This window comes from Calidris pugnax, unplaced genomic scaffold, assembly GCF_001431845.1.
Source record: "Calidris pugnax isolate Ruff unplaced genomic scaffold, ASM143184v1 scaffold11, whole genome shotgun sequence".
In the NCBI taxonomy this organism is placed as follows: Eukaryota; Metazoa; Chordata; class Aves; order Charadriiformes; family Scolopacidae; genus Calidris; species Calidris pugnax.
In genome coordinates, this window is record NW_015090803.1 from 9,509,360 (window position 1) to 9,536,255 (window position 26,896).

Below are 26,896 nucleotides of genomic sequence, written 5' to 3' on the forward strand. Positions count from 1 at the left end.
TTTTATGTGCCTTCAGCACTGTTACTTAAGATGCTCAGCGTAAATTAAGATTTTCACCATTTTTCTACTGCATTCTGCCTACAGATTAAAATAACAAAACATAACAGTTTTCAAAAAAGGAAAATAAGTTGCATCCTATCAAAGCTTTTTAAATGCTGCATAAAATGTCTTTATTTGCCCAGATCAGCATTCAAAAGACAACACATTAAAAAAGAGAGAGAGCTCTAGAGAACTCTGTTCATCAGTATTAGTAAAGTTATGAGTTAACTTCAGATCTGCTAGTATTATGCCACCGAAATGAAATAATTTCTTTGTCTCTGCAATGTTATATTTTTAGATATATTGAACAATTGTGAAAACAATTTTGCAATATCCTCTCCCGTCTGAAAAATGCATATCTTTGTTTCCCTATTTTTTTTTAAAGAGACAGCATTGAATGGTATCATTTCAAAGGCAAGAGTTTTTTAATTAAGAACAGAAAGACTGAATTGTAGACTGAATTGTTGGGATGACAAGTTTAATATGAAGAGAAAGGTTTGCATTGCTCTAATGAAGAAAATTTTATATTTGCACATTATAGCAGTGATAAAATTTGGTATAGGGAAAAATCCTGAAGCTCTGCCTAGGAACTCCAGTAAGCCAAATAGGGAAATAGTGCTACTATATCAATAAAATCACAAAATTTCATGCTGTAGGTGAATAAAATACAAAAGATTAAACAGACTGTATAAACAATGTAATGCATTTCTGAGTTTTAGAATTTTAAAACTGACTTTTCTATGAACAAAGGTGATTTTTTTTTTTTCTGCTGTCTCAACAGCATCTCTGTTAGCCAGCTGAACAGTCCTGTTTATTACCATATATCTGAGAGCAGCATGTTTCAATGTAAGTGGAAATGTCAGTCAGTGTGTGGCATCGCGGATCAAAGCCCTGCCTCGGTACATGTACCTTCTCATCTCTTCTCATCGGGGCTTCCAATTTGAGATGGAACAGAAGGAGCGCGAAGTCAGCTTCAAACAGATGTTGTAAAATGTCTGGTGGGAACAAGCTCCCCTCAGGAGCAGTCAGATTGTGTGGAATAGCATCTGTTAACTTTCATTTGAAAGTCTCCACACTGGAGAATCAGAATACAGCAAAGGAAAAAAACAATACGGTAATGGAAGGGATGGAGAAAAGGAAGAAAAGCATTGTGGATTTTGTGGTGTGTAAGTTTTTAATTGAACTGCACTTTTTTCCTAGTTTTGCAATATTCAACATACAGAAATTTAATTTATTTAAAAGCAAAGATATTATTCCATTTGAAAAAGAATGGGTGGCTATAGAAAGTAAAAACATGTGCCAGAAGTAGGCATAAGGGTCCTATGTGCATCCCACATTTAGAGGACTTTAATCTTTTACTACTTCTATAAAAAGTCTCATATCTCTTCCACTTTAATTCACCAAACAAGGCTAAAATCCAATTTAAGTCGAGAACAAGTCAATGTAAAAAGTAAGCATATGTGTTAAAGAAACATCTTTTTGTAGTATGTCAGGAGTTGTACCCACTTGTTTTCAGATTTCTTCACAGGCATATTTCCCAGCAGGTATTTAGGTGTGGGTTACATCAATTAGATTCACCCACAAAGGAATAATCTGATTCTAGATTGGAGATCCATGTAGCAGTGCTGCCACATGCGAGTGACTCCCTGTTCCTCTATAACCCTTGCATTACTACACAACTCATTTCTATCCCATCTTTCTGCCTTCCTTGTTTAAAAGCTTAAATTTTTCTCTTGCCTACTTTTTGATTGCTGGCTCCAAAGCAAGCATATATGGTAGCACTTTAGGATACTGGAATTGACAGCCACTGCATGTCAGCTAAGGGAACAATCTGTAAGACAGTTTTAATTTGCTACTGGACTCTCTCTGCTCGCATCAATACCATTAATAATTAGGGCAAGGGATGTAGAGTGAGGATACATGGATATTTTTCTCATAGAACATCACTGCAATTTGATATATACAGAAACATAGATCTATGCATCTCAGTCAACACAAAAGAAATGGAGCAATTCAAGTTTTAATGACATAATGAGAAAGAAATCCCCCTGCCAAGAGGAGAGATAGTCTAGCCATTTCAGAGGAAAAGCATAAGCCTAAGCTATAAAATAAAATCCATTAAATTCCTTTCTTTCTTGGCAGTTATACTCTCAGTATAAAAGATAGCTGGGAGACCTAAGAAATCCAGTTCTAAACATTCTTAATTTTGGGTGTGCATAACCTAACTTTGTGTAAACCAAACCCAAGCTAATTTCCACCTGTGGAAGATCTTATCCTTTTTTCCTCTTAATTTTAAAGGCCATTCATTTCAAATAATGGTTTTTCCCCAATCATTAATGGTCTTTGTTGAGCAGAACATGTGAAAAAAGACTTATAATCACAGTACTGTATCTCAATTTGGCCTATGATAATCTTTTTGTTAAGGCAATAATAATACTGCAATAAATTAAGAGTAATTTGAAGTATATTTGCCACTGAGTGCTTAGACTAGGCTGATACAATATCCTGAAGGTATTAAAAAGACAGAAGCGTACTGGGGGTCGGCTGCATAAACACAGCCGTAACACCTCCTTTCAGTCAAGAATTCAACCCAGCACTAGCCAGACTGCTCAGCTGCAGGCATCAATGTCCTGTCATTAGTCAACTTCAGGAAATATTCAGCATTTGCTACCCAATCTCCAAAGACAGGAAGTAGAGGAAATGGAAACGCTGGGGGAGGGAGAAGGTTCTGCACTTTAGTAGGTGATGGAAAACAGTGAGAACATTACTGCTGTGTTTGTTCAATCTAGTCATCTAGGGACTTCTAGAGGAACAAAGACCTTTATCTCCTTTTGTGGGAATAAACATTGCAGAGACAGAATTTGAAGGCAGCATAAAGGAAACTCCAGAGCCAGAAAACGTAAGCTGTGTTGCTGTCTTCTTCCAAATATTCAATGTTTTAGACTTAGCTCCACTTACAGGGAAGGATACAGATCTAAAGCCTATTGAAGTAAGTGGAAAGACTCCCATTCACTTCAACAGGCTTTAGATCACAGCCAGAGTAACAAGATTCAACCACCACCACCACAACAAAAGCTGTCCATAGTTTGAAGATGTTAAGGATTTTTTCCTAAAGAAGTCCCAAAGCTTATTAGTGATACTCTAGAAGTACATCACCAACAGAAAAGGATCACAAATACTATCAAATGGACCACTGCAAAAGACGAAGATAAATGCTGTACACTTGAGGCACTAGCACATGGGTGGTAACTGAATGTTAACCATTGAAAAATACTGCAGTCTAGGAAAGAACAAAATCTCTTTTAAAGAACTCACAAGCTTCCTACCCTTCCCTTTCCTTCATTCCCATCCCCTACTGCCTACCGCCCAAAATACAGGCAATCTTGTAAACACATTAACTTCTTTCAAACTTCAAAGCACTTTCCCTTGCTCAGTCATTTCTCACATCCAAGTGGATGTCCTTTCCATTGCCCTTGTGTAGAGTTAAATTTACTAGAGTTGCTGGCTTACAGCCCTGACCTCCCTAAACCTCTGTGATTTTCCTTGTAACTCAAAAATTAGTGTAGTATGTGACAGGAGGCCTTAATGAAGTGTGGGCAGGAAGGAAAGCAGTCACACTACTCTATGAGCGGTAACCATTGCATCAAGGAGGCTTTAGTCATCTGAAGGGGAAGCTGAATTGCTTGTTGAGGGATATCAGTTCCCATTTTCAATTGTGTTGAGGGAAGGAGGTGGTTGTGGTAGGCCTGCTGGTGTATGTGAGAAGTAACGGAGACCAGGATGCATCCCCGGAGGTAGTTGTCCACAGAGCACACATCTGAAATCCCATTTCAAGAATCCCTGATCTGCAGAGGCATCATCTGCAATTTCAGTACAACCCAATGAAAGCTGCAGGTGTTCACCCCCTTTAGAAGTCAAGTCCCTAATATAGATTTGGGAACCCTCTGTATTGCCATGCACACTTTTAAGGCGATGCATCAGAAACTGGTAAAGAGATAAACAGCTTCTCTCAAGCTCTGCTGTCAATTCAAATTCAGCTTGGATCAGTAACAGCTGGACAGCAGATTGATAGCCTCATTTAAATGATTTCTCACAGAGGCAATGCTATAATAGGCATTAATTAGATTGTCTTGTGGGGATACAGAAAAAGACTAAAAGCCTGGAGAGAGCATTATCTCTTACAATTAGCTGAAAAGAGCATAGGGAGTAAGCTATAGGGATAGCCTAAGGACAACCCTAACTCAGCCAAAATTCCTCCTGGGTTATCTGTGGAGCTCGTGTTGCATGATGCTCAAGTGCTTCACTCTAACCTCACCGACCCCTTGTCAGCATGTGGCAGCCCCCAGCAGGGTCCTCAATCCAAACACCGGGCTATTTAGTACCAGGACAACTAGAAGTTTCTGCAACAACCAGAGGGATAGCAAAAGGATAGTATACAAGAATGCAAATCCATATGTGCTCTCCCTCACATGGTAAAAGGCAAATCTGTAAGCAAACTTTTTGTAGGTGTGTTGTTCCCTTTCTTTTCTAAGGAAAACAAATGCTTTCAAAAGCCTTATTTTATCAGACAAATGTGTCTCTGGAGTTCTGTTCATGAGGAAAAGGCATGGCTGGTTTTGTTTCCTTCTTTTCCTTCCCTTTCTTTCTTCAACAAAGGAAAGACAAGCTGTTGTCTTTTTTTGTTCCTTTTAAAAAATTACATAATTATTTACCAGTTACAGCAAGCTCAGGCTGTTGATTCTTGAGCATCTCCCTTGTATTATAAAAGTGTTCACAGGTAAAGGCTGAAGCAAGTTTCCACAAGAAGAGGTAAAAGTAGATTATCTTGCTGCCATCCTCTTAGCATTTTGAGAATAAAATTTTAAATCTAACATTAACTTCTGAGAATAATAATTAGATATGCCACTGAAGAAGTTATCCTTACATTTTACTTTTGCAGTAACTTTCATTGTGATTACTACAGCCTAGGATAACAACAACTTCCCCTGCTGCAAGCACAGTAGAAGAACAAAAATACTAAATACTGTTACAGCATTCCTCACACCCTGCAAAAGCACAACACCCTCAGCTAAAATAGGGTATCACAGAGCTGTACTCAGGGTTAGGGCTTGGAGTTTCTTTAATAGATGTGTACATGTCTTTTCTCCCTAGTGGATCTACTGCATGGCATTGGTTGCTTTGGATCCATCAGACAGAAATATCTGATCACATATCAGCATCATTAAGGGGCTTGGCTGAATGTTCAAGGTCCACAGTAGGTAGGTCTGGGGACACTCCCTCCTTTTTGACAGTACTACAGCCTAGGATAACAACAACTTCCCCTGCTGCAAGCACAGTAGAAGAACAAAAATACTAAATACTGTTACAGCATTCCTCACACCCTGCAAAAGCACAACACCCTCAGCTAAAATAGGGTATCACAGAGCTGTACTCAGGGTTAGGGCTTGGAGTTTCTTTAATAGATGTGTACATGTCTTTTCTCCCTAGTGGATCTACTGCATGGCATGGTAGTTTCATTGGTTGCTTTGGATCCATCAGACAGAAATATCTGATCACATATCAGCATCATTAAGGGGCTTGGCTGAATGTTCAAGGTCCACAGTAGGTAGGTCTGGGGACACTCCCTCCTTTTTGACAGTAACAGCTTACTGTTACTTTACCACACATGCTAACATCTTTTCACTACTAAATTTTTTTTTTAAATGCAAAAAACAAAAAGTAAAGCAAAAAAAATTAGACTATTAAGGAGGATATAGAGTTAACATGCCAGCTAGTAGTGATGATCCATCAATACAAACTCTCTGCAGTATTTACTGTCCTTCCAAAAACCAAGAAACGTCAGGTAATGTACAGAGACGCATTCATGTACCCCTTCTGTCAGGTAGGACTGAGGGAGCACAGGCTGCACTACAGTGCTCCGAACTCTTCCATCTTTGAGTGGAAAAACAAAGCAAACCATCCTCAAAACTGCTAAACAATGAGTGATGACTCTATGACAATGTGGGGTTTGATCCAAATTCTTGCCCCACACACTTATCTCTCCTCTTAAAAAAAGAAAATTCAGAGAGCAGATAGGAGAAAAACCCTTCACCCTCAATGAAATTACCTTGTATAGAGGAAGAAAAGCAGCAAACAAAAACTCCCATGCTTCACAGGAAATGGGAGTATCTACATTTGCCAATTTTTTTTGCCTAAGCTGATCAGAAGAAGTTTGCAGAAGGGTGCAACAGACATTCAAAAGGCATGAGACAGCCGTCAGAGGGTCCTTACATTAAGGGTCAAGTTGAAAGGGTATTCCCTCCAGCAGCATATTTCGGTTTGGAGCCATCTCTTGATCAGAAACAAATGCTCCCCATAGAATCTGTTTCTTTGAGATTCTAAAAATAAACTGATCTATAAGTGACTGTACTGTAACACAGTGAGTCAGATCAAGGAGTAAGAGCCAATTTTAGGCTATGAAGTAAACCTTACCCTGAATTAAAGGCTATGTCTGTAGACAGAAGAGACAAGTTTTCTCAGCATAATCATTTGGGGGCATGGAGGATAGAGAGGAAGGACAGAGAAATCCTTAAATGAGGGGAGGAAAAACAGCACCTCTGAGCAATGTCTTGCTCTTTGTGATGAAAATACAGCAGCAGTAGAAAAAGAAAATAATGATGATAAATAAGAATAATAACTAATAAATCAAAGGTTCTTTAGTTAGAGCTGAAGATACATGGATTAACAGAAGCGATGCTGTGGTAGGATTTGGGACATAATATACAGAGAGGTTCATGTATGAGACAGGAGCAGTGGGGGCAATCTCTCTAATTTTGACACTAGCCTATGGCTCCTCATCATCCTTTACTTCATTTCTTGGCTGTTAGACTGTGAAAGATTTGCCTGTCCTGTCTTAATCCCTGTTCACAACGGGCAGTAGTATATGTAAGCAGGATTTCAAGCACACGAAGAGGTTAGTAGAAGATCTTCTTCATGCTTTCAGAACCTCACACCTTTTACATCTTTCCTGTAGCAATGGTTCATGTATAAGGAGCAGAAATCAGGCATTTCCATTTTTACCACTGACACAGACGACACCAGTATTAAGGGGCAATAGTTCTTTAGCTTTGCTAGTTTAGTAAGTGGAAACCAAATCTCATGACACTTGAGAGGTCATTTCTGTTATCAATGCACATCTTGTTTCTACAACACATTAAAACTGTATCTTTGTTTATCATTATATGGTATTTATCACTGTTATAGTACACATGATAATTACCAGAAAAGAGTGATATGACTACTATGTGACTTGATTAAAAGGTACTAGACTGTTCTGGTTTGGTTTGCAGAATCATGAGTAATTTCAAAATCCAAAACACCCCATTAACTCCCCAAAAATATTTTTCAGATCACATAACACGAGCATCTGCAGTTTTTTCAAAGCAGACTGTGACACAGTCATTAATAGATTACTATCTTAAAATTAATATAACTCAATTTATTCACTTGTAAGATAGAAATACAATTTCTCAATAAATAAGGTTATTGGAAACGTCATGCAAAATAGACAGTTGTTCATATGTATGACCTGTAGCTTTAAATCCAGAGTGTGTGATTGTCTGTGATTGAAGAGCTATATACAAGTATCTAGAAAACCACAAGGGGGGACCAAAAGAGAAAGAGAAAACAAAAGCTAACTTAAAACCAGCTTGGTACGAGGTCAGATACCTTTATCTCATTGCTCAATCGGGCAGTGATTTGACCACATATTAAGTATTTAAAACCCAAAAGAAGCTTGCCAGAAGAATCACTTCCGTCAGACAGGCCAGTAGGATTTTGGTTTAATATAGTTTCAATGCTGTCAAGTGTTTCCAGGACAATTCAGCATCTTTCTGTGCTGTTGTCAGCATAAATTAAGCATAGACTTAATCATAATTATACAACAGGAAATGTTGAATGTTTCATTGTGAATTAAAGCAACAGGTGCCTACCATATTTACACTAACAATTATTAAAACTTCTAAGTTCTACAGAAAGGGGTCTGAAAACTACGGTAACCTGTAAAATTTAATAAAGAATCCTTCTCAGAATGCAAAATGTTCTATAGGTCAGATTTTCATATATATTTAAGTGCCTTTTATGAAGCCAAAATGGTGTAAACGAGATATTAATATAACAGAAATTCCATCCCATAGGTGAATTGTAAATTCTGTAGAGAAGTCACCAATCATGATTAAATGCTACAATTCTTTGAACGGAGGTTTCGTGAGAAATACTTTTATTATATCAGGTGCAGATTGCCCTTTCTTGGTACATTTATTGATGCATACTCTATTTATTACGGTCTTATTTTTGCAAGAGAATTTTTAATTTAACTTTTGAAGTATGATGTTAAAAAGAAAATCTTACTTTTTGTTGTTACAGCTGTGACGTCCAACAGCCATCCACAACGCAATTAACATTAGTTCGCTTGCACAGAGCAGAACCATTTTTAAAAAGCAGCTTTCTTGATCTAACTCGTTGAAAGCAGATACGAGATATGACTCTGGTAGCTGGCACTAAGATTTTGTTCATATCTTACATCCAATATAGGCCAGAAAAGTCCAGCAGTTTGGCTGATTTCTTTGTATGACATCAAAGCAGAAGAAGGGTTTGGATAATAGTTTATTGGCTTCGCTCACAGGAACAATGCGGCTGTCCAGAATTCTCTCCACATCCTCAAGTTAAAGCATGTGTGAAGTTTTAATGCTTCTTTTACTTACAAAAAGGGCTCTTTGAGCACTGGGTAGTTCCAATAAAAGATTACTAGAACTAAAAAGCATTTGCTAAGGAACAATTTCTCAGTGCCTCAGATCTACAGATGGCATGGCTACAGTGATGTTCTGCCAACAACGAACAAGGGGTCCCTCAATATTTTCTGTCCTGACAAAACCCCTTGAGCTTAAATGAATTTTGGATGTCATCTCCAAATCACACTAGAGAAGACATCCCAAAGTTCTCACAATGCAAAGCTCCTCCATGCAAAGGCTGGCCCCCCTCAGCTCCCACATTGCAACTGATTCCCGTATGGTTTCCTAAAGACCATCCCACATGCTCCTGTCGCCTAACTGCTCACCCAGGCTCTGCAGCTCCCCTAGACTCTTGTGTTCAGACGTGTGATGGGCACCACTCTGGTGCACATACGATAAATGAGTCAGACCAGCCACAGTGACAGAACAGGATGACACCTCTGAGAGGGAACTATCAGCAGCATCGACATGTGTAAGGACACTACACCCTGTTAAGTGCTACAGGTGTTAAGTGTGACAAGCTCCAGCTGAGTAGTGACCATTTTCTGACCTAGCACAGCAAAAACCACAGAGCTGGTAAGAGATATGTCCCATGGAAGAGAACACGGTGTTGGCAGGCTTTTCAGAGTAAAATTGCAGCAAAGTCTGCGTGAATGTTTTCTGCTTTCTATTCAAGACATACACCTAATTCTATTCAAGACAAACATCTCATTTCCATTTACTTCAAAGGACTCTCTACAGCTTGCAATTCAATGATATATACAGAGCGGGGGGTGGGAAATACAAAAGTGTGATCCTCATCTTAAGATGGGACAGTTTCACTGTGTCAAGGGCAACATGTGGCTCTCCTTGACTGGTTGTAGGAGTTGGAGCAACCACTAAAATGTGCGAATGTTATTGTAACACTTAGAATGTCATAGGCCAGCTAGAATCATACCAAGTCAAATACTAGGTTTTATTGCCCAGTACATTAAAAGCCATAATCTCACACACACACTTACACAGTTTGGAACAGAAACAGAATTAATAACAAAGTAGAGGCCACTTTCTTCTGGCATCCAGTGTTATTTTACCTAAAAATACACCCTATGCATCTCTGTACAACTAGACGGGCAGTGGGAATTAATATGAACAAGGGGTTTCTCATGTCTACATCCATGGGATGTCTTTGTTGTACGAGCATACTAATTTTATATATCTCTTCCAATTGTTTCTTCTCTCCAGAGGACAAAGTAAAGCCTTGGAAATATATCTCCATACTATGACCAGACTATGACCAGCTGCTTCAAGAATTCATATCCATGACTTCTTTGTAGAGCGTCTGTCTGATTTTCAGAGAGAGATACTTTCATGGACATGAAGAAAATGGATACACAAACATAACTGGAAAGATATTATAGGTAGCCTGTAACCCAAGATTTGAATGTAGCATTCACTGCTCCCCCACCCTCTCCTCTTCACACGCGCTTTGCCAGGGAAGCATGCATAACTTCAAATGCAAAGTTTATAATTTGGCTTGACCTCTAGGATCATGAATGCTCTTGATCTTGAACTCAGTCAGAAGCCAGTTGCAGGCCATCATAAAGTTACTAGTCATCCAAGGGGAAATGATACTGCACAGGCTGTGCATCAAACAATAAAATTAAAAAATACAATTGTTCCACTCAAAAATCCATCTTCCTAATACATCTGCCCAGCTGTCACACAACAAAACTTTTTAAAAGATTAGTTTTTCTGAGAAAGTCTACATCATCCAAGCTCCTAAACAGATTTCTCTCTCACCGAATCAGATTCCAATTTGATATGCAGATATCTCCTTTCTATTAATGGTTACATGCATTTCTTCAAACCCACATAGGAAGGTTAGCAGTACAAAAGGTTAACACTTTACATACACCATGATAAAAGCACAGGTCCATCCTAGGACAAAAAGCCAGAGTTCAAAAACAGATTATAGTGTTTACCCTTTAATAACTCTGTGAGTGAGGGTTGTGGTAGTGATAAAAGAAAGCATTAACTGTGCCTTACACTGACCAGCAGGAGAAAACAGCACTAAAGCTGGCCAGATAGCCACAGGGTGATAACCCACAAGTCAAGAGCGTCCCGAAAGGTTGCAGGGCCAGGATAAGGTCTTTTAAGCTCCTCAGGCACATCTGAAAAGTCTTCACTAGGGAAAAGTACGTGGTAAGCGGCACCATGACCACCCCAACAGAACACCGGCAACCAGTAGAATTGGAATCCTGCTGAGCCCTCCCAGGCTTAGATGGGGAGAAAATAGTTAAAAAAATGCCTTTTACGTGTCCATCCTAAACTGCACTACAGGGTCTTTAGGTATCGTCAATCTGGATTTTGGCAAAACCTATCCTGCTTTCCCTCTGTGATTCTGTGAAATGAGAGTTACAACTCAGCACAGGCAATGAGCAGAACACCGTGGAGAATAAAACTCTGAAGACAGAAATAATCCGTTAACACTAAATACTTCTTTAAAAGTCTGCACAGAAGCCGAGCATGCAGCGAGCTTTATGACTGCAGCATGTCTTTGCTCAGTATTCACAAATATGGGGAAGTAATCATTATTTATAAAAATCCCATAAAAGGTATCCATTTTTTTTACTTCATAAATGAGTAATGGCTCGATCATTTAGCACCCATGAGTCATAAGTTTTCTCTTGTAAATAGGATAAGATCAAATCCCATGGCAACATGTTCAGTCATATTTAAGTCTTAATTGTATGTTTTTCCCCTTTCTTCCTCTGCCTTCCACCTTCAGAGCATTCTCTGCCCTATACTCTTCCAATTTACAAGGACTCAGTTTCTTCTACAGTTCATCAAAACACAGACCTCGTTTTTTTTAAGCAAGAACATTAACCAAAAAAAAACCCAAAAAAACAAACCACTACCATACCAAAACCCTTCTACTGGGGTCTACTCATTCCACTCAGGCTCAATGTCCTGCTGAATTTTTATGCCATAATGTTCCCCATTGTCACAGATAACCGGAACACTGACATGTCAAATCTGTGTGGTGGGATTTTTTGTACTTGCTGTTACTTCCCACCCCTGACGAAGGGAAAAGACGAATTGCCTGAAGGCTTTAATCATGGCGCAGTACGCACAGGCTGCTAGGGAGATACTCTGTGTCTGGAAGGTAATAAAAAAAAATATATCTTGAGAGAAAATATTTTGGATTTCATTGCTCCCTTGCTATGTCTATGCTTTGGGGAAGAACAACCAACAGCCACATTTTTCAATGCCATTTGAGCAGGGTTGAACACACAAATCCCATTATTGTTAATGGGATTTGTGCACATAATTCTGAATACTTTGAACACTCTCCCGTGAAGTTTCTCCCAACCCCTCAAGAAGCAGGAACAATTCTACGTTATTTAAACATAATCTCACTGACAGGTAATTTTGTGACACAAAATTTATTGCTGGCTTGTCCTTTGAGGGCATGTTTCACCATTAATGTTTCCTTTTAAAAACTCCAGCATACATTAAATGCTCATACCAAGCTTCCTGGTGTTTTCCTTGGAAAATCTTGCTTTCTGTGGTATTTCGCATTATCCAAATCCCTCTTTACTTCCCCCCTCCTCCTCCTCCTCGAATACTCAGGACACCCTTGAAAATGAAATATTTGATCTCCAAAGACCCTACTGGTCAAATATTTTTTTAAATAAACCCTTTACAGTATTCACCTATTACCTCAGACATTCATGTGGTATAAATTTTAAATAAATGTCTACCAGCTTGCAATTGATCAAGTGAGCTAGAGGCCATGAATTTAACATGACTATTCCTGCAGGCTGCCTCTTACAACCTACCATTTGCCACTAGACTTTAACGCGGTAATTAACAAAGCGGGCCACGGGCTCACGGTCCTACAGGCTAAAAGGCTATCTCGGATATCAAGATACTCTGCTTTGGCTTTCGGCCCTTCTGCAACACAAGTGGCTTTAGCTCATCTGCATTTATGTCAGTGAGTCATTTGGAGATCTCAGACATACCTTTGAGATGGTGAATTGCTGAAACAGGTCGTGCTATCAATTAACATGAAAAACAAAGTAATTTCCTACATGCGAACAGCCGATGGGATTGGAAGGAGGAAATTAAAAAAGCCATTATGTCACATGGCCCAGCAAGGCTGGAGCACAGCTATTGCACGGATCGCAGTCAGAACACATGAGGAACGCGCAAGCTAGGACTTGATCATGGAGGTTTAACGTACATCATCATTACCTTAGAGGGAAGGCTCTCAAGTTCTAATAAGAAAAGTATCTGATGAGACGAAAAGTTAAGAATAGGACCTACGTAGCTAACTTAAAATACTTGGGGTGTTCTCGTGGCCGCAGTGCTGGGAAGGGTTTCAAGGAATAAGGCTTGCGCTGTCACTCTGCCAAGGCTGTCCAGCGTTACGCTGGGATGAAATAACTGAAACCAGCAAATGGGGCCCGAGTGATACTGTACATACAGTCTCTCCAAGAGTCCTCCTTCAGTTGTTCACAAGGCTTTATGCCACTGCAGCTCATAATGAGAGGTTTGCTTAATTGCTATCAGCACTTTCAATTTAAAAAATATAAATTTTACATAAAGGATTATTATTAATAGTATTAAGAAATGGCCCCAGAGCGCAAGCCGTTCATTGGTTCAACATTGTGTAACTTACTGACACAAAGACAGCAAGGTAAGTATACAATGGCACAAGGAAGGACTTCTCTTCACCTGCAGAGAGGACAGCTCAACAAACAACATGGAAAAACAGGATTTCTCCTGGATCTTCTCCCAGGAAAGAGCAGAAAACAATACTCCTGTCAGTAGAGCATAGTTAGAAGAAAATAGTCCCATTTTCTAGAGTACAAACAAGACTCTCCTCAGTTTGAACGCCTGGCCATTGCCACTCAAAAAACCCAGATCTGGCAGCTGAACTGAGTCCTGCCCATGGGGTTCTCCCACCTCTTGCCCCCACCACCGTGCACTGCTTCTCTCCAAGACATGGAATAAAACTGCAGGGTAATCCTACCTCAGGGGTCTTGGGGCAGCACCTCCGCTCCTGCTGCACCAAGACCACTGCAAACTGGATACAGTTCTCAGGCGAAGTACGATACAGGCTGAAAAAGCAGCAACTAATGTAGGAGAAAGAGTTTTACACTTTTGCCACTGTGACTCACTGAGGAAGAGCTGCAGCTTCTGACTCTCAGAAACGCCGCTACCGGCTTTGTGAGGCAAATCTCACGCCGGGGATCAGAACTAGATACAGTTGGTTTTACTAGATTGAATTCAAGCAAAAGTCTTCCACTAACATAAATGCAAACAAGGCTAAGTCCACAATTTATTAGAAAGACATAACACTGAATAAACAAGTAAAATACAGTACATTTTATGACAAGGTGTTTTCTCCCTTGTGGGAAAAATTATTTCCAGATTCAAACACATCACAGTAACGTACGCTTCTCCAGTAAATACCATCTGAGAATCTTAACTGCAGCCTGCTGGCAAACCTGCTTTCCAGAAATCATTGCCTTTCCCATTTAGAGGGACTCTTAAAAGGCTGACTCCAGAAAATCACACAGTATTTCCATTCTGTATCATCTTGATCATCTCCATCATCACCACAAAGCTATTAGTGCGTGCACACACACATGCAAAAGCACACCAACACACACGAACACATGCATAGGAAGAACTAGGGCAATGGAAAATACATTCCCTCTTTGCTCACTTATTCCATATACAGGCTAATTTCTAAACCACAGGGGAGCAAATGTTCTATAAAGCCCTCTTATCCTACAACTAAATACCCTTGCTAATGAAGAGTTAGCAACACAGCCATCACTATCAAAAGCACTAACTTTTAGATTAGTAGCAGTTGGCGACTCAGTCATCCATTTTTCATTTTAAGGAAACCTTTTTAAGACTGCACTCTTATTTTCAGGAGTACTATAAATGCACTTCTCATGTTTTTATTTTATTTATTCTGCCCTGGGGATTTGGGTCCCTCTTTGCAAGCAATAAATTTTTCTTTAAATCTTTTCGGTAATAATATATTTTAAAATGAATCAGACAAGGGGAGCAAAAAACACAGGCCTCCTCTCCAAGCGTTTTGGCAAAGCATCACTGCTACACGGTGTTTGTAATCAACTTGTGGTCACTAAGCAGAGCGCTAACGACCTCTGCAAAAATGGAAAGCCACATGTGTCAAAACACGGTTTTCACCCCTCCACTCTGCGCCACCCCCACCTTCCACACACGGCCACCTTCCCCTCGCCACCATATAAATTAGTAAGGAGGAAAGAGAGATGGAAAGACAGACAGACAGAAAGAGACGCTACGGCAGCTTTTAAAATCGTTGCTGTAAAGGATTTATCTGAAGGTCTGAAGGGACAGCACTCAGTACTTGACAGAATGAGTTACAGTGGTTAGAGGGGGAAGGAGGAGGAGGAGGGAAAGCAGCCTGGGAGGAGAAAACCTCCAAAGTCTCGCCTCTAAAACGCTCTTGGAAAATTTCCAATTACCAGTTCAGAACAATGTTGACATTTAGCCTTTTTCTAATCAGCGTTGTCCGTCACCCAGGGCAGAGATTCCTGCTGAATGACGGAGCTCTTCTGCCACGGGCAGTGGCGTCCTCCTGCCAGCCTGCTCCTCTCTGCCCATGGCCACCGCTCACCAGCACCCAGACCTGCACCCCTGTCCCAACCCAACCACTTCCAACTTCCCAGCAGTGGGCTGGGACCCATGTGTACAGTGGGCTATGGCACAATGGCAATAGCTGCCAGCAGGACACTAAACCACCACTGATGCTCCACAGTCAAGCTCCTGACTGAGGGCAGGGCAAGTGATGAAAAGTCTCATTTTAAGACAGGTTCTGTAGATTCAGCAGATGCCATAAACTGAAATACCTCACCGGGCAACCAAGCTCTTAAAGATAGTTAAATTCAGGTATTGGATTTTAATTTGACCAAAGTGATGTTGCAGAAACCTGCAGCTTTACTTGTTTACCAGTTTCTGGTTTCAAGCAGAGAAAAAAGAAAAAAAAAAAAGAACAAATCAGAGACAACAGAACTGTAGGAAAGAAAGTACTTAATTGCTATTAATAACTGTTCTCATTATTTACAAATCAATTCAACACTCTTAGACCTCTGACAAGTTCAGTGTCATTCACTGTGCAGATCAGAGGAGCACAGCGCGAGGCTGAGCTACATCATGTTTCGTCCATCATCACAGAACAGAAAAAAAACCCAGCTTGGCACAAGCAAGACCTAAGCTGCCGTCAGCTCAGAAACATCAGGACTGGAAAAGGTCAGAGAGCACTATGGAGCTGGTACTGATAGGGCGAGATGAGGTATGTTGTGCAGCGATAGCCTGCCTGAGCTATCACACAAGCGTGGACAGTGGAGAGGGAGGAAAGCGCTGCCAGCAGAAGGCAATGTGCGCCGCAGCAGCTGGCTGTCATCACGGAGGCTTAGGTACCAATCCCACTGACATGGCAGAGGGAGTTCCCTTGCAACAGGAGACAGAAGACCTTACTTTCTTCATCCTTACTGCAGATAACCTGTTTACGGACAGTAGTTAAGCAGCTGACTGATTTAAATTCAGTTCTCTAGCTGCAGTGATTTCAACAGCATTAAGTTTGTTCATGTGGAAGTAGATGTAACTACATAAACATTAAATCAGGTAAATGCAGGATTGGGGTTAAGGCTCAGTAGGCATAAGTAAATTCATTTTCAGAAGTTATTTAGGAATATAATCTATTAATTTTTAGTGAAATAAAAAAACTTCTTTAAAGCATCATCAAACGTCTCAAGCATATCCTTCAATTCAGTATTTTGAAAGACCTCAGGCAGTGAGACTACTCACAAATAAGTCTGTACGTCTTAAATTCTTGCAAAACACTAGGATATAGCTCTGAGGCAGTAAGCTATTTCAACTTGGGCTTCACTGCAAGCAGGTAAGTAGTGCTGCAAAGTCAGCAGAATGTGTGAAGTTTGCACATCCCAAAGTATTTACAGTGTCCTGGCAGGATCTCCTGAAACTGAAAACAGCCAATTTCAGCGGCATCAGACCTGGACCTGGACCTAGCTCTGGGAAAGTCTGGAGACAAAAACCCCCTGTGAAACATAAATTTGCTACAGCCTCACAAATAGTTTTGACTTAAATCTTACCACATTTTACACTTGTTCCCCTTTTTCTGACAAGTTTCAGCCCATGACAAAATTCTTTCAAAACCTTCACCACGCTTTGGACAAGCAAGACACAAACCAAAAACAATGTGTCCAGTTAGAGATTTTAAACCAAAACAGTGGGCACAGTTAAGATTAGAGAAGTGGTGTTAAATGGGCAGTGGTGGTGAACAGGGGAGAACAAAGTGCTGTACTGTCTTTAGATTATCTTTAGAGTATCTCCTGATGCTACAATAAGCACCGCACACACTAGTCCTTGACTTGGACTTTGGGGAAAGGAAAGGGTAGGTCTGAAGTATAATTTGAGAAGAAGTCACCAATAGCAAACTCAGTAGCAGTTCAAAAGCAATTCCTTAGAGGAACTTTGGTTCTTTAAAATGCATTCTTATTTTGTTCCCAAACCCGTCAGCATTTATCAAAGTCACCATTTCATAATTTTTCCAGAATTCATCTTCCATTTTCAAAAAATAAGCCAAATAATTTAGCTTCACTCTGATCAGGATAATGTGGTTTAATTCCTCTGTTCTCATCTCTTCTAACTTCAAGAATTATCAACCTTTTAAGAAGCAACAAGGACAAAACAAAGGATAAAAAAGCACGTTAAAGGCACTTGGAAAAAAATCCACATCCTGATTTCAGCTGCAGAGGAAGGGCAGACATAAATGGAGAAGAAAAGCAGAGGGGAGTTCAGGGAAATCTGTCTAGGACAAGATGAAGAAATATAAGAAAATATCTATGCCCCTATGTCAGAACTGATAAACAATTCTCTCAACCAGTGACATAGGCCAGAAAATCCTGTGTCCTGTGCTATTTTGTGTTTCACAGAACACATTCTGAATAAAAGACCAGAAAGAGACTGGCTTGAAAAAAATATTGTGGTAACTCTTCTAAACCAAGCTGTCAAAGAAAAATCCATTTATTCAGCACAAAATGCTCTTTCTAGGTGTACTGCCTTTTAAAACATACATGCCAGTGCTCAGCTCTCACAAAAATGGGTAATCTTGGTAAATTGGATTATGGCAACTTGCTCCACAAAAAAAGGATGTAGTGTGTAACAGAGAAGTCTTAGCTACACTAAAACCAATAAAAGTTTCGCCAATAGCTTCACTGGGACTAAGAACCAGCTGAAGAAGTTGACTTCCAAATCATTTCGTCAATAAAACACTGAGATGTTTATGAGATTTACATTAGTTATCCTTCAAACTCTCCACACAAGTTTTATTAACACATACGTTCATTTAAAAAAAGGCATTAATTTATAGACCAGCCAAACTTGTACTTTCTTAGCACATTACTACGCGAACGCCACACACATGGGACTTGGCTTTTCAAGACTTTTCCAAAGCTGAGAGGCGGAAGCCTTTTCCCATGTGTTTGCTAGCAGGCTATCCCTCCCTCCCTCTCTCCCACCCATCCCCAAAGGCCTGATGACTCTCCCAGTCAATCCCCCTCCAGCCAAGGGAGGCTGGACACGGGTCCCCCAGCAGCCTGCCAGTGCCAGCGTGTCAGCCAGCCCACGTCCCTCCCTGCCCAAAGGGGCAGGCTGTGCTCAGCTGCAGCACGACAGCCATCCCTGTGCCAGGGCAAGGATTATTTACCAGTTTGGGTTTCTTTCCCTTCCTTTCTTTTTCTTTGAAAGAGCACATATTAAAGCAGGGTCGCCATCTTTTCCATTCTGTCATCTCCTGTGGGTGGAAAGCTTCTTAATTGGGGTAGGCAACAGCAACAGCAAAAAGCAAGCACTCAATTTCAATGCAATCTACCTTTCATGTCAATGCAGACAGCAGACAGGCTTCCAGGAGCGTCCCAAAGACCCTGACAATAGCTAATATCATTTACGCTTCCCTTTCCCTGCAATTCACCACTGTTAAATACAAAGAAAATATATACACATCCTGCACTTGTAGAACTATCATGAGTTACGAGGCAGAAGCATTTGTAACACAAGCAAGTCTCCACATTTTCCTTCATGTTTAAGTAACTTCTGGTGAAGTTACTTTGCCCAGGGATAGCTCACGTAGTGAAGATGTTGCCACCACTTGGGAAAGTGAGCCCAGAAACTTCACCGGAAGGCCCCACACCAGAACACCGAAACTGTAGAGCAGCATTGTGAAATCCCACAGTTAGGTCAAACCATTCAATGTATTTCTCTCTATCATTCATCTGTAGGAGCTCGTTTGGTTCTGCCACTTTCAAAAAAAAATGTGAAAAGCCTAGTAAGTAACCTCAGTAGCAAGACAGATGTTGAGAAAGGGAGTAACTGAATACTGCCAAGATTATAGGAGACCCTTTCTGGCCTTCCATTATTATCTCTTCAGTGTTAACGTTATTACCGTGAGCTTCCCCGTGTCTTTCTTTTCTTCAAATGCTGGCTCTGGGAGACTTTAATGCTCCATTTAAAAAGAAAACTTACATTACTAGCCCTCATGGACGCAGAAAAAACCTTGAAAGCAGGACTTGAAAGCATGTCTCAACATACCCCCACAGGATGAAAAACCAGATGTCAAACAAAAGGAACAGCTACTTTATTATCAATTTTATTAATGTTTGTGCCTTACTCTTGATTAGAGCCAGAAAGATTAAAAAGAAGCAAACATCTTTTCTCTTCTTAGAGAATTGTTGAGTTGTTTTCAAGATTTTTCTCCAATTTTAAGGATTTGAAATGTCTTAAAAATGGAAGATAAACGTCTCCTACAGGTGCAGAAATGCGGAAGGTGGGGCTTCATTAAATGAACCCCAAATTGCAAGATGTGTAAGGAAATCACCTGTGGGCAAAGCTGCGCCAAGGAGCACCCTAGTTTGCGCACCCAGCTCTGGTGTCTTTCTAGAGCCCCTACATTCTCAATTTATTTTCTTTTGAGATCTTGCGTGTGAAAATGCAATAGCTCTCCTGATATTGTTCCCATTATTGGTAATACAAGGAATAGCAACAGGCTTTCTTTGAAAGAAGAAAATTCATGTTTTATAAAGCATTTTGCAAGAGTTATTTTCTTTCTGAAAATAATGGCATTAGTGAAAGTTTCTAAAGTCTGTTTTGGTACATAAACATACGGCACTTTGCAGTGTCCATATGAAGCAGACAGAATAGCAGCACTGAGGCCGGATTCCGGCCCAGAGCATTTCAATGACCAGGCCACACAACCAGCCAGTCAAGTGGCCAAGAGCAAAGCAGCACTGCAGTATTGCAGCCTGCATTTATAAGCTTTGCATCCGTTGTGCCATGGCTCCATCTAAGCACAAGCTCTTCTCATACACTCATGCTGGTTTACTATTTCTGTACCGTACAGAAATAGACAATGGAGCACATTCAATCCTATTGTTTTTTTCTGTGGGCTGACTTTGGCTGATTTTGTTGCACTACTGGCAATTTTACTTATCCAAATATAATAAGAAAGAGTGAGAGCCTAAATGATTGATAGCAGGGCTCATTGAAACGCTAGCAGTGTTAGGAATTAGTGTGTTCTCTCCCTCCTTATAATGATCCAAAATTCAAGACTGTGACAAAGAACAAGCACAAGGGAGGATCTGGCTTGTGCCTTCCTTTTCAGCAGATGCATCCTTGGGAATAATTTAAATATCATATTTCAGCCTTGTTTTGCACACAGAGTGGAGTGGAAAGTAACTGCTGTTTTTGTAGTGAAGGCAGGGGGTACGGTGGGAGAATAGCTTTGCTAATCCTTCGTTTCAGACTAGCTGAAGCTCCCTATGTCCATGAGACCAGAAAGGGCTATTGCCTGCTTCCCACACTGAATGACCTGACTCTCCGGGAAACCTTTGAACTGCATTTCTTTCAGCACCTCTGACATTGCCTTCTGGCAAGTTGTCCTAGCTGAGTCCTAGAGCATTATAAACATTGCATGGGATTCTACGAAAGGAGAAGGAGGCGTCCTTCTTGCCTGGATGCCTGAGCTCAGCATCTGATTTTATGTGGAGGGAGTGGTGATAGGGTGGAGGGTGAGAACCGATAAATGTGCATGGCTGTGAAACATTTGGAAACACTTGAGCACGAGCACTTTTCCGTTCTTACCCCCTCCACTCCTTTCTCCCAGCACAGAGGAGTGATGGGTGAACAGCTGAGATGAGCGCCTCAAGTTTCCACTTAGTGAAGACAAAGGGACAGTTCTAGGTAAAGCCCAAAGAAAACATCTTTCTCAGCCTTTTTTCCCTTCCTTTCCCCTTTTTTGAGCTCAGTCATTATGCCATCCAATGAAAAGGAGTTTGGTCTCGTCATTCTTTCCTGATCGCAACGTAAATCTGTTCACTTACTGCTACTCTCAAGTGAATGTTGTCGATTCTCTGTACCTCAAGTGCACGGGCCCTGCTCCCTGACACTTAAAACTCTGCCTCCCACCATCCCTCATAAGGGATGGAAGGGAATAGGACCCTTGCCTGCTGGGTGGCAATGCAGTGAGTTAGCCTTACTGCCCTCCCTTCTCCAGAGCTTGGTGTGGGGTACAAAACTCACATCCTTCCATTGTTTGAAAGAAGTGAAGTGCAGCTGCCAACATTTGGCGTTTATACCCAATACGTTCATCTTACTACAGAGGTTACAAGTTCACAGAGTCCAAACAAAGCTCTCAGGTAACGTGTTCACTTGAACCTTTCTCTTTTTTTTGAGTTTCTTCTTTGCATTTTCTTTTCTCCCAACTTTAAATAAAAAAGTGTGCTAGACAGCAAAGTTACATCATTTTATAATCTCCTGTGGTGCTCCAGTACGTGCAGCACTCGCAGACAGGCAGATATGGGTGTTTAGCATCCCTCAGGGAGGAAGGAAGGGCTGCTCAGTGAACCAAGTCTATATCCTGTGGTACAAAAAAAAAGCCCCCAAATACTGAACCGCTTCCACATTAAGGTAATTTCTACCTGGAGCGCATTTGAAAAATGAGAGACCTCGCTTTAATGTCTTACGGGAAATTCAGGGTCTGTACCAGTGCAGCATGTTCCCCCTCTCCCAGGCCAATGTGCAGAGTCAGCACTGAGATTTGCTCCAAGCCTCGGTGGGGAACTTGAACCCCTTGACCTACTGGCCCAGAGAGGAGAGTGCAACCAAGTCCCTCTGACAATAAACATAGAAACTATTAGTAAGATTAACTCTCTGGCACCAGCAATCCCAGCATCTGTTTTAGACACAAAGAGGATGCCTGGTGAAAAGAATACAGTGATGACAAAGGGTTAAATAAATGTGAACTGGGCAGGATCCTGCTACGTGATTCTTTTCCATTGTTTGCTGATGAGGTGCAGGCGCTTGGCTGTGCAGAGAGAGGTTTTTAAGGGGACCCAGAATCTGGGAATACACTGCTTTTAAATGGGGAAAGCTGATCTTTAGAGATAATGTCCCTCACCACTTCATTTTTTAATACCTCAAGGCATCCATATTTTATGTAATCTCAATTTTAACATCAGTAAAACTCGATTACAGAACCTCTAAAAGTGAATCTGCAGAAGAAGAACAGTGCAGTCTCCCTGTTTTAGTAGTCCTAAAGATAGCAGGGGAGGGAGGGACTGGCAGCCAGCAGGCTAGAGGCTGGCATGGCAAATAGGTACTAAAGATGGTTTCTCAGACTGGTGCAAATGCTGTGCAGACTGTTACCTGTTCATCTGAGGGAATCTTTGAAAGGGTGCCTGGTAGAAGGGGATTAGGACAGTAGAGTGCTTGGTCCTGTTCCCAGAAGCAGCAGGCTGGTATTCCGTATTTAGTATTACAAGTTGTGAAGGGCACAGAATTAAAGCTGGTAACCCAAAGAGAATGCACTCTCCTTCTGAGATCTCTACACTTTCCTAGAGGGACACCAGTAAAATAGACAGGGTGACCAGCAAAGGCACTCTGACAGCCAGCACATCTGAAAGGTCAGATTAGATTGAGCACTTAGTCTTTATCCATTAGCAGAAGCTAATAAATCAGAGACTACCAATCGCCAAGAAATAGCTCTGTCTTTGTAACATAACCATGTCTTACACCAGATTGAAAGGGCTCCAGGAAATCTGAGGGCTCTAGATAATACTCTAGATAATGTGAGGGCTGCTTCTCAATGACCTATTTGATAACCTTCTCCACATAAGGATGTTTACAGGCTGGGTGGCAACTAAGATGTTTAGCTATGCTGAGATGACAACTTTACGAGGTAAGAAAAATAGCACAGCATTTTATTGTTGTTGTCGTCGGATGTGGGTGCAGCTTTGAAAGGTTGCTGCAGCAGTTCTGTCAATAGGACTTTTTGGAAATAATGATTTTTCTGGTTAGGCCCCAGGCTGCATTAATTGTTTGGAGGGTGTTATTCTTCATCTGTTGTTAATAGCTTGTTAGAAAAAGCAAAAGACATGAAGTGCTCTTGGAGCAATCTGTTCTAGAAGCCTAGAAATCACGTCAGGTGGAAGTTATTTTAGAAAGATTTTTACTTTGAAGGGTTGCTGGACAATCTAGTGTCTGTTTAGTGTGTCCCTGCTCATAGAAGCTGGGTATGGCATAATGGATTTCCTCTCCTACACCTTTAGCTTGGTATTCTCATACCCTAATGAGAAGCTCAAGTTTGCTGGCATGAGAGCACACACAGCATTTTTCTACAGTCTCACTGTTCCAGCTGCCCTGTGAGGACATTGCACAGTGTCCGTTGAAGGCCATGGAGGAACTCTCATGGAATTCAGTGGCCTCTTTCCATTAGGGGGAAGCAAAATGAGTTCCTTTGGATCTATGTGGAAAACTTAATTATCTTCCTTTCCAAAACACTTTATCTGATTTAAGTAATCTGCATGGACATGCCCTCAACATTTGCTGTCGTGGTGTCACTTTTATCTGCTGCACGTTTGACTCGCTCCATGGAAGGAGGGGGTTTAGGGAAATGTATTGCTTTCATTTTGCTTCTGTTACACAGGCAGTATCCACACCAGCGTTAATGGAAAGGAATTAGGATGGAAAGCTTCCTCAGATTCTGTCTGCCACTAAGACAGTTTGCACAGCCCAGTCTAGGGAAAACAAGGAAAACACACACAGAGAAAATGATGAATGAATGGATACCTTCTAAAGAGAGAGAAGAAAGCATGTAACAGAGAGATTGCAGACAAGGGAAAGGATTGTAGGCTCATACTTGTCTTGACATAAAACTCATTTTTTGAGCATTTTGCAAAGAATGGAGTCTGTTTTAGAGTCTCTTGGGGTTACTATAATAGAATTAATTAACCAGAACAAGAAAAGAAAAAATAACTGAAGCATAATACTTTTTCAAAAGAAAAATCAGTGTTTGCAGGATTTGTGAATGTCTGATTCATCGGGACATTAACAAATTTATTTTAATAGAAAAAGAAGAAAGGAAGAGAAGGAAAATTAGCATCTTCCTACATTTGAATATGCTGAAGTCCTTTGAAACAAAACTTAATGTCAATCATGCCAAATCGAGAGCCCCGTGCCTGAACATGCTCTCTGCCACAACAGCCCCAAAAGCTTACGGGAAAAGCAGGGGGGAACAAAGACAACAGAGCAGCCAGATCTACACAAGGAGCAGTGAGGAAAGCTGTTACACACACAGACACATCAGGACAGCTGTTGGGGGAAAGCAGCTATATCCATTCAGGATAGCAGTCGTGCTCCGGAGCCAGGAAGCTGGGATCCGTCGCTGATAGCCAGGTGGCTCTGTGCCAAAAAGCAGAATGGCACGAGGTTTGCGTTTTGGTGTCTTGGAGATACTAGGAAAGGGTTGGGGCCCTAGGAAGTTCTTCCTTCAGTGTAACACAGACAAGAGCTGTGGGCCTGATATCATTCACCAAAGCCCAAAAGGCCTCCCAAAGTCCTCAAAAATCATCGTCACAAAGCAAAAAAGAGCAAACTGATCCACTGAATGATCCTGGGCCTAACTAAGCCAGTTATTTTGTTCCCTTTGGATGGAAACCACATCACTTTCCTGAAGTTAGATGTAGGACATAGGCACATTCGGCACTGACCACCTCCAGACAGATCTTCTGGAGGCTTCAGGACTTCCATTCAGTCTCTTTGTTCAGCAAATTGAGAACCTGAACACACACCCGTCTGCACCAGTTGAACCTCTATTTGCTCCACACATAACACCTATGTAATATCAGCAAGGAGTGTTTGTGAACTAAACGTTGCACACACATCTCTTAGTTTTAAGAAAGGGGACTGCAAATAAAACACTAATTTTCTTATCCTCACATACTGGTGGTCTTATTGTGCCAAGTATTTTAAATGTCAGCTCCTGGGGATTATCTCAGAGCTGTATGACCAATCCCCAAACTATGTGCATCAATGGGAATATCAGTGGTTCCACAGCACATCCAAACTCACCCTGAAACATTGCAAATAAAAGACTGTGGGTTTAGGATTGCTTTTTGAACCAAACATTAGATAAGAGAAAGGCTATTGTGGTGCTAAAAGCTGAAGACAAAATTACCAATATATCGTAGTTTTTAAATATATCACTCATTTATATTTCTTTAAGAGGAAAAAAAAATTGGCTGTAGTTGCAATCAGTCTTAATTCACTCTTTATTGCTGCTCTGGTTCTGTGTTATTTGAGCTGGTTTAACTGTTAAAAGCGTTTCAAATGTTCACATGGTCTGCATTAGGTTACAGAATAAAAGTAAGTACAGCCCACCAAATGTAACTTTCTGAAATGTAAACCACATGAATTTGATTTCTTTGTGGTACAACTTTAATTGGGTTCAGAGGTCTTTCGGTCTTACCTGTCTATCTGCTCTCTGATGGCCCGACCTGATAAAGCTAATACAAAGAATCTGCGAATATGATCCAAACTGATTACCCTCAGTTACAGTACATGGCTTTATTCTTGACAGTAACAGTCCCTTAGCCCAGTTCATTTTTAGGCTGCAAGTTTGAACCCTGGAGCCCCCATTGAACTGGGAGTAGAAATGTCACAACTTCTCATAAAAGATCATGTCCCTTTGCAACTCTGCAAAACTAGAGAACCAGAGGGAAAGAGAACATCTAAGTGCAACCGTAAGTGATCACGTAGCCTAAAAAAACCTGCACAAGCATGTGTACGTATGTATGCTCTACACTGTCCCAGCAAATGTCAAAACAGAGAATGCATCCAACACAGACTACATGATTCAGCAGCGACTGCAAACGGAAATTACAACAGAGTCCAAAACCTTCAGAAATTGATCTTCAACTGATTTTGGATTTATTTTTTTTCTTTTGACAATACTCCACATTGCCTTAATGACAATTGCTCATTTGCTCATAAACTCTCCTTTCTGTTGCACCACGTTGTGCCATATCCCTTGCTGGGCTGACACAACAGAACTACTGCTTCCCATCTAGAAAAGCACATCATATCTCAGCAACAACAAAGACAGCACTGTACAGCAAGTGTACTCACCTCGTATCCTGTGACTCGTAAACAAAGACCTGTATCAGCTTGTGGGAGAAGATCTGGAATTAAGCAGACAGCTCAGGAGAAATGTAGAGAGAAAGGGAGCGGCGTGCTGAAATACTACAAGTCCCTTTGCCTGGATAGCTTGTTTTCTTGGTTTTGTAATGCCCAGCCATGATTGATGAGCAGTAATACATGTAGAAGTCACTCCTGGGGAGATTCCGATTGGACACAAGAGCAAAAATTTTCAGAATGAGAGCAATCAGCCATTGGAATAATCTCCCCAGGGAAGTGGTGGATTCCTCATCAAGGGGCACCTAAGATTCAGCTGGACAAGCTGCTGGGCCATCTTGTCTAGACCATGCTTTTGCCAAGAAAGGTTGGACCAAATGATCCTTGAGGTCCCTTCCAACCTGGTATTCTATGCTTTTGAAAAAATACCATGAAAAAGATTCACAGTGCTCACAGCTCTTGGAAGAAGACACTGTAGAAAGGAACACTCAGCAGACCCAGTAATAATATAACAAACCAATATTGAAAATTATTTAACTAAAACTTCCACTGCAATT

At 40.9% G+C, this 26,896-nt stretch overlaps 1 protein-coding gene across 2 annotated transcripts in view; it reads right to left on the bottom strand.

Annotated features, from left to right (window-relative positions):
* CREB5 (cAMP responsive element binding protein 5) overlaps positions 1-26,896 on the bottom strand; it is a 260,711-nt gene that overhangs the window by 136,508 nt on the left and 97,307 nt on the right. The window lies entirely within an intron of this gene.